Source organism: Apium graveolens, chromosome 3 (genome assembly GCF_009905375.1).
Source record: "Apium graveolens cultivar Ventura chromosome 3, ASM990537v1, whole genome shotgun sequence".
Classification (NCBI taxonomy): Eukaryota; Viridiplantae; Streptophyta; class Magnoliopsida; order Apiales; family Apiaceae; genus Apium; species Apium graveolens.
In genome coordinates this window covers 114,825,001-114,832,101 of record NC_133649.1, presented here as the reverse complement: position 1 = coordinate 114,832,101, position 7,101 = coordinate 114,825,001, and the positions used below count along the sequence as shown (strand labels likewise).

The window sequence follows — 7,101 nt, the reverse complement described above, 5'->3', positions numbered from 1 at the left end:
ACAGAGATCAAACTTTAACATGTGAAAGATTAACTTCTGAAAATCTTGCTTTTAAAAAAAGGAATGATTATTTAGAAAAAGATTTAGTCATGTTCCATCAAACTCAGAAAGAAAGAGATGATGCCTTTTATGTTAGAGATGAATTGCTGAAAATGAATATATCTCTAAAAACTGAGTTAAAAAAGGAGAGAGAGATTATCAGGACTTGGACTAACTATGGTAGAGCAACTTAGGATATACTAAATAGTGGAAACTGTAAAGAGGGCTTAGGTTATGGAGATCATAAAAGTGAAAAAGGAACCGAACAAGTTAAGCCAATTATTATTAACCAGACTACTAAGCCAAAGATAAATCCTGTTAAATTTGTAGCTATAACTGTAAAGTCTAATTCTGAAAAGATGAAAGATATTGAGACAGAAGTGATAGCAGAGTCAACTTCTGACAAATTAGAACAGGATAAATCAACTGAAGTTAACATAGGCTTAATGATAAAGAAGCAACTTAAACATAAGCTGAAAGAATTTACCAGTATGAACAAGGTAAAGGAAGTTAAGAAAAATAGGAATGGAAATGAAGGTGTGAATAAAAGCAACAATTATATGCCTATTCCTAATGCTCCTAGAAAGAAATACTATAACTGTGGAAACTCTAACCATCTTGCTTCTTTTTGCAGGAAGAATAAGAATATAAACTCTTTACCACCTAAGTCAGGAGTTAAGAGTCAGTCTGTTAGGTTTAAGCCACAAAATCCTTGTTTTCATTGTGGTAGTATATGGAATTCCATTTATACTTGTAAGGAATATCATAGTTTGTATTATGATTATTATCAGATAAAACCTTCTTTAAAGAAAGTTGCTTTAATTCCTTCTAGTGTAAAGTATGATGCAAACTCTGATACTGTAAAATCTGATAAGAAAATGTTAGCAAAAATTCTGATGTTAAATCCGCTGCAAATGTTAATAAACTTAATAAGGCCAAAGGATCCAAGCAAGCCTGGGTCCTTAAAAATAACCATTAGTGGTCTTTGTGATTGCAGGGCAACAGGAAGAACATCCTAGTTATGGATAATGGATGTTCAGGATATATGACTGGAAATATAGCCCTGCTATCAGACTTTGTGGAGAAAGCTAGCTGAGGAGTTTCTTATGAAGATGGCAACATTGGAAAAACTCTGGGATATGGCAAGATCAATCTTGGGAATGTCATCATTGAATCAGTAGCTCTAGTCTCAAGACTTAAACACAATCTGTTGAGTATAAGTCAAATCTGTGACAGAGGTTATCATGTGGATTTCTTTAAAGAACACTGTGAAGTTATAAGTAATTCTACAGGCAAAGTGGTTCTGAAAGGTTATAGGCATGGTAACATTTATGAAACGAGACTTTCAACAAGTACTGATGGTTCCGCTATCTGTCTGTTGAGTAGAGCATCAATTGAAGAAAGCTGGAATTGGCACAAGAAAATCTCTCATTTAAATTTAAACTATATAAATGAGCTTGTAAAGAAAGATCTTGTGAGAGGACTGCCAAAAACAGTATTTGCTCCTGATGGCCTTTGTGATTCATGTCAGAAGGCAAAACAAAGAAAATCTTCTTTCAAGAGCAAAACTGAGTCATCAATTCTTGAGCCTTATCACCTAATGCATGTTGATCTATTTGGTCTAGTAAATGTCATGTCTATTGCAAAGAAAAAATATGATATGGTTATAGTGGATGAGTTCACAAGGTACACTTGGGTGTACTTCTTGCACAAGAAAATTAAAACTGCATTTACTCTAACTGATCATGTCAGACAGCTGGATAAGTTGGTCAAAGATTCTGTTAAAATAATAAGGATTGATAATGGCATTGAGTTCAAGAATTCGATTATGGAAGAGTTCTAAAAAAAGCATAGAATCAAACAAGAATTTTCTGCACCTGGAACTCCACAGCAAAATGGAGTTATAGAAAGAAAGAACAGGACTCTGATTGAAGTTGCACGAACTATGCTTGATGAAGCAAAGTTGCCAACCTATTTTTGGGCTGAAGTTGTGCAGACTGCTTGTTTTACTCAAAATGCTACACTCATAAACAAGCATGGAAAAACACCGTATGAGACGGTGAAGAAAAAGAAGCCAAATCTGAAATACTTTCATGTATTTGGTTGCAAGTGTTTTGTTCTTAAGACTCATCCTGAATAGCTGTCAAAATTTGATCTAAAAGCTGATGAAGGAATCTTTGTTGGATATCCAATTTCTACAAAACCTTCAGAGTCTACAATTTAAGAACAAGGGTTGTCATGGAATCTATCAATGTCTCTTTTGATGATAAGAAGATTACTGGACTTGAAGATTCCGATGATCATGATCAGTTGAGATTTGAGAATGAAGATTTAAATTCTGATTCTGGAAATTCTAATGACTTAAATCCAGATCCTGTAAGTTCTGTTGGATTAAGTTCTGATGTCATTGAAACTGTGGTAACAACTCCAAAGGAAAATGCACCTGTCCAGGGAGAGCAAGTGGAAGATCCTACCACATCTCAAGACTCTTGAGAAGCATCAGAACCTGTCACTGACTCTTCAAGTTCTAATTCATCTAGTTCTGATGAGCCAAGTACTGATAATTCTGGAAGCTCTGATTCTTCAACTCCTGAAAAATCAATCTCAAATTCTGAAGTCTTAGAGAGCATAACTACAGGGGGAGCATCAGAAAATGCTGATGGAGACAGTATAGATCATGGGGAAGGATCCAGTTCTAGAGATCAACTTCCATCTGTAATGATTTAATCATTGGAGATCCTGAAGCATGTGTTAGAACTAGAACTGCAACTTCAAATGAATGTCTCTATCATTCTTTTCTATCTTATACTGAACCAAAGAAAGTGGAAGAAGCTCTTCAAGATGTTGGTTGGGTGCAAGCAATGCAGGAAGGGTTAAATGAATTTGAAAGAAATAAAGTCTGAACCCTAGTGCCAAGACCAAAGAACAGATCTGTTGTAGTCACAAAATGAGTATTCAGAAATAAAACTGACAGTGATGGAATAATTACAAGGAATAAAGCAATACTGGTTGCTAAAGGCTACTCTCAACAAGAGGGTATTGATTATGGTGAAAAATTTGCACCAGTTGCTAGATTAGAAGCCATAAGGATCTTTTTGGCTTATGCTGCTCACAAGAAGTTTAAAGTCTTTCAAATGGATGTGAAAAGTGCTTTTCTCAATGGAGAATTGGAAGAAGAGGTATATGTTGAACAACCTCCAGGCTTTGTAGATCCTAAATTTCCCTATCATGTCTACAGGCTTGACAAAGCACTTTATGGCCTTAAGCAATATAACACCCCCAAATTCAGGGTCGGGGATCCGGGTTGTCACGAGTTCCATTTCCCTTAATAATACATAATTTTTAATAATCAACCAACTACTGCGTACTGTGACCCCACAATATACAGACACACCATAAGTTATAGTCTTAGAGATGAATACCAAAAATAACACAAGTCATTTTATTCCACAATTATAACCATTACACCTTAAAAGGGTTTCTGAATAACTTTACATATTCCTTGCCATTATTACAATTCATAATATACATAAGTCTGGTACAACAAAAGTTGAAAGCCTAGCATATTGGTAATTCCTACCTCAGCTACAACGACATCAACGCCTATAGGTAATTGCGGAACATTTCCTATCCGCTCGCTAATTGGGAGCTTGGTCATGTCCTTCTTGTCTATCTGTTGTTGTGTGATGAAAGAAGAAAGCAAGGGTGAGCAACAAGCCCAACAAAATAATATGTATAATGATTTACAATATATGAGCATTCTCATAGTACTCATGAAAGTCTTGGTCAAAAAGAAATGAACCAAGTTTGATATCTTGACGCGACCAAGTCACAAAATAATCAGTATATATGTATATATACTTTTCAAAATCTTGGAAATCCTCTTCCATGCATAATATACATAGGGTTCCAGTTTATAACTGTATAAAAATATCGTTGCAAGGTGATCTCATATATCTAACCTTGTCTCAACATTTTTCTGAAAATCTTTGTCATGCATAAGATAATCATTAACTAGATATAAGTTGAAAAGATGAAGTTACAAGATACTCCAATATACTTATATCTTTTCCAAATACTACTTGAACTACCACCGTTCAAGTTATAATCAATTTCAAAAGGTCATCACACAGATGAGACTACAATGTAAGACTTGAATAGATTCAATCTTTGACATATCATTTAAAAGAAATGAAGTTACGAGATACTTCATTAAGTCCCGATATATATATATTCACCTATATATATATATCTCATACACTCCTTGAAAACCTCGGTTATGAAAATTATAAACAGAGTTTTAATATCCAATGAATTTGTAAAGAAAAGAATTTTGGCATAAACCCGATATCTTGCTGATCAGGCGAAGATATCAATAAGTAACCTTTTCTACTAGTAGATGGACGAATTCCCCACTGGTCATCACCCTGGCCACATTAGGACCTATGCTGGACTGCCACTCAGCCACTTATGCATTGATGGACTCCCACTGAGCCACTTACACTTTCATGGACGCCCACTGAGCCCATGTTGCTTATGCCGACTCAAATAGATAGACTTACTTCCCGAATGTTGGGCAAGTAATCAAAATGTTTTCTCAAAACAGAAACCTTGTTGTGAATATAAAATAAACCACAGAGCCGGATCCCTCAGGTTTTGAGCATGTATTTAAATCCCCTTTGAAAGGAAGATCTTAAATATAAAAATGAGTTTTGGGATCCGCTCTAACTTTCAAAATCATTTTGAAGACTCGAAAACATTTTTAAGAATGTTTGGAATAATGCTGATTTAATAAAATAAATCAGTCCCGATATGTTGGAGAATATCTGAATATTATTATTTAAATAATATTCCCATAAAGGATAATCTCTATAAAAATAATTGAAGTAGAAGTTTTAAGACTCATACTTGAAATGAATAATAAATAACCAAAGATATACTTATACAAAAGTACGATCTTTATTTGAATAATCGAAAATAAGTTTGATTATCGAAACATTATTCTTTAATAAAATAAAGAATATTATTAAAAAAAAGGAGCGGAGTCATAAGCCCTCGAATGAATATTCAAAATAATATTCATTAAATAAAATAAGCAAAGTCATAAGTCCTCGAATGAATATTCAAAATAATATTCATTAAATAAAATAAAGTTATCAAATAAACCTTATTCGATTAATAGTTTTGAAAACTATTTATATTTATATATATACATATACTATACTCGGGAATATCGACTCCCGGTTTAGAAAATGTTCACCTTCGGGTCCCCTATACTAAGGGTATACGAAGCTACTGCTTATCTCTAGCATAGGTATTATGCAGTTTATAAACATTGAATCAACAATTAGATATCAAGATTACGAAACAGGCATGCATATAAACCATATCAGCGTGCTCCAATATATCACAAGATTTGCTAATAACAATCATGCATCTATCACAAGATAATGCATATATATATATATATATTTACATCACAACAACAGTGTAACGGGTAGGAAACTTGCCGGGGTGCTCCAGGGTAGACTTAAGCTTAGAGTGGGTCGGGTAACCTACGAACAACAACATTAGCCGGAATTAAACCACGGTCGCTTAAGAAACTAGACTTTATCCACTTAGACCCTAATGTTCGCTTTTATACTTAACGATTTGTGTTAATCGTTCGCACACCCTCGACTCCTCCAATTTTAATAAATTAATCGTTACAAATTTTAAGGCAACTCTTTCGCGAGTACTTTACCAACTTTCTAATCCACCTTACATAATTGTTTCGTAATCCAATTAGTCTTTTAGGGGCCTTAAACAAGGTTTCAAAGTTAAGCGAGGGGTAAAGGTTCATTCGTGAAATACCGTAACTTAAAACGGTCGTTTATCCTAAACCGTACATTGGATTCAAGCGAACCACATACCAAAACGAAGCTTACGACATGATCTAGCTAAACATGGAAAAGTTACAGATTGGTCAGTGAGTTATCTGGTCCGAGATTCATGTACAACAGTCTAAGGAAAACGGGCATTACGACGGCTATGAATTCAACATTTTCAATTTTATTACGAGACCTCATCCATACCAAACCAAACCAACAATCAACACACTTCATTATAACATCCAAAATAGCCTTTTAACTTCATCATACACAAAAACAAGCTCCTCACAATCATCCCTTTACATAATCACTCATAACATCCATTTAAAGTTCATAAACTACTCTAAATCAAACCATCATCAAAGAACTCTTAAAGATCAAGTTTAAAACTCATGATATGGCTTAAACACAAAAGGGAGAAGATATTATACCTTAATTGAAGTGTAAGAGTGGCTACTAAGCTTGGTAGAGTCCTTGCATAGCCTTAATCTAGCTTGAATTATTCAAGAAATCAAGAACAAGAAAGTTAGTTTTGGAAATCACTATTCATCATCATTTTTAAACATTTTTATAAAATTGAAAAATCAATGGATGAGGCTAAAATTTGGTACGAAGCTTACACATGATATGTAGGGGCCGTGGTTCAAATTTCATGAATTTAGAAGCTCTAGAACTCGAGATATGAATTTTCTTTCCTTGGGTGTTCTTGAAAATCCGAAAATGGAGAAGAAAATGGGGGATGAAGATGAGAGCTTGTGTTGACTTGAACTTGTGGTGGAAATGAAATGATTTCAGGATATTTACTTGACTAGTTGTTTGGTTTAAGTTAGTGGAAAGTGACATAAGCATGGTGATGTCATCAATCTTACATAATCCTTGCCACTTGTCTCATCCTGATGGTGGAAGCATCTTTTTAAGCTTAATCCTTATATTAAGATGTTAACTAAGTGCATTAATCTTGCACTAATTGACCCACCTCCTTGCCTCTTGCATTACTTAGTCGTTTAATTATTTTATGACTCGTTTGTTGTTCATTCTCGTTGATCGTTTCGAAGGGAACTTATCTGTGGTTTCATTGCCAGGGGCTCTATAAATCCTTCTTAATATCCTTTATTCCTTCTTTAATCCCCTTTTATAAACCTTGAGTTTAAATCCTTAATTCTTATTCCTTCAGCCTAATTTCCTTCAGTGT

The 7,101-nt window shown here is 34.3% G+C and overlaps 1 long non-coding RNA gene across 1 annotated transcript; it reads right to left on the bottom strand.

Annotated features, from left to right (window-relative positions):
• Nucleotides 1–3,577: 3,577 nt before the first annotated feature.
• LOC141711270 (uncharacterized) lies at nt 3,578–6,634 on the bottom strand. The gene is made up of 3 exons (XR_012571276.1): nt 6,530–6,634; nt 6,341–6,402; nt 3,578–3,712 (listed from the first exon to the last, which is right to left on the bottom strand). It is a non-coding gene; the product is annotated as an uncharacterized LOC141711270 (long non-coding RNA).
• Nucleotides 6,635–7,101: the final 467 nt, after the last annotated feature.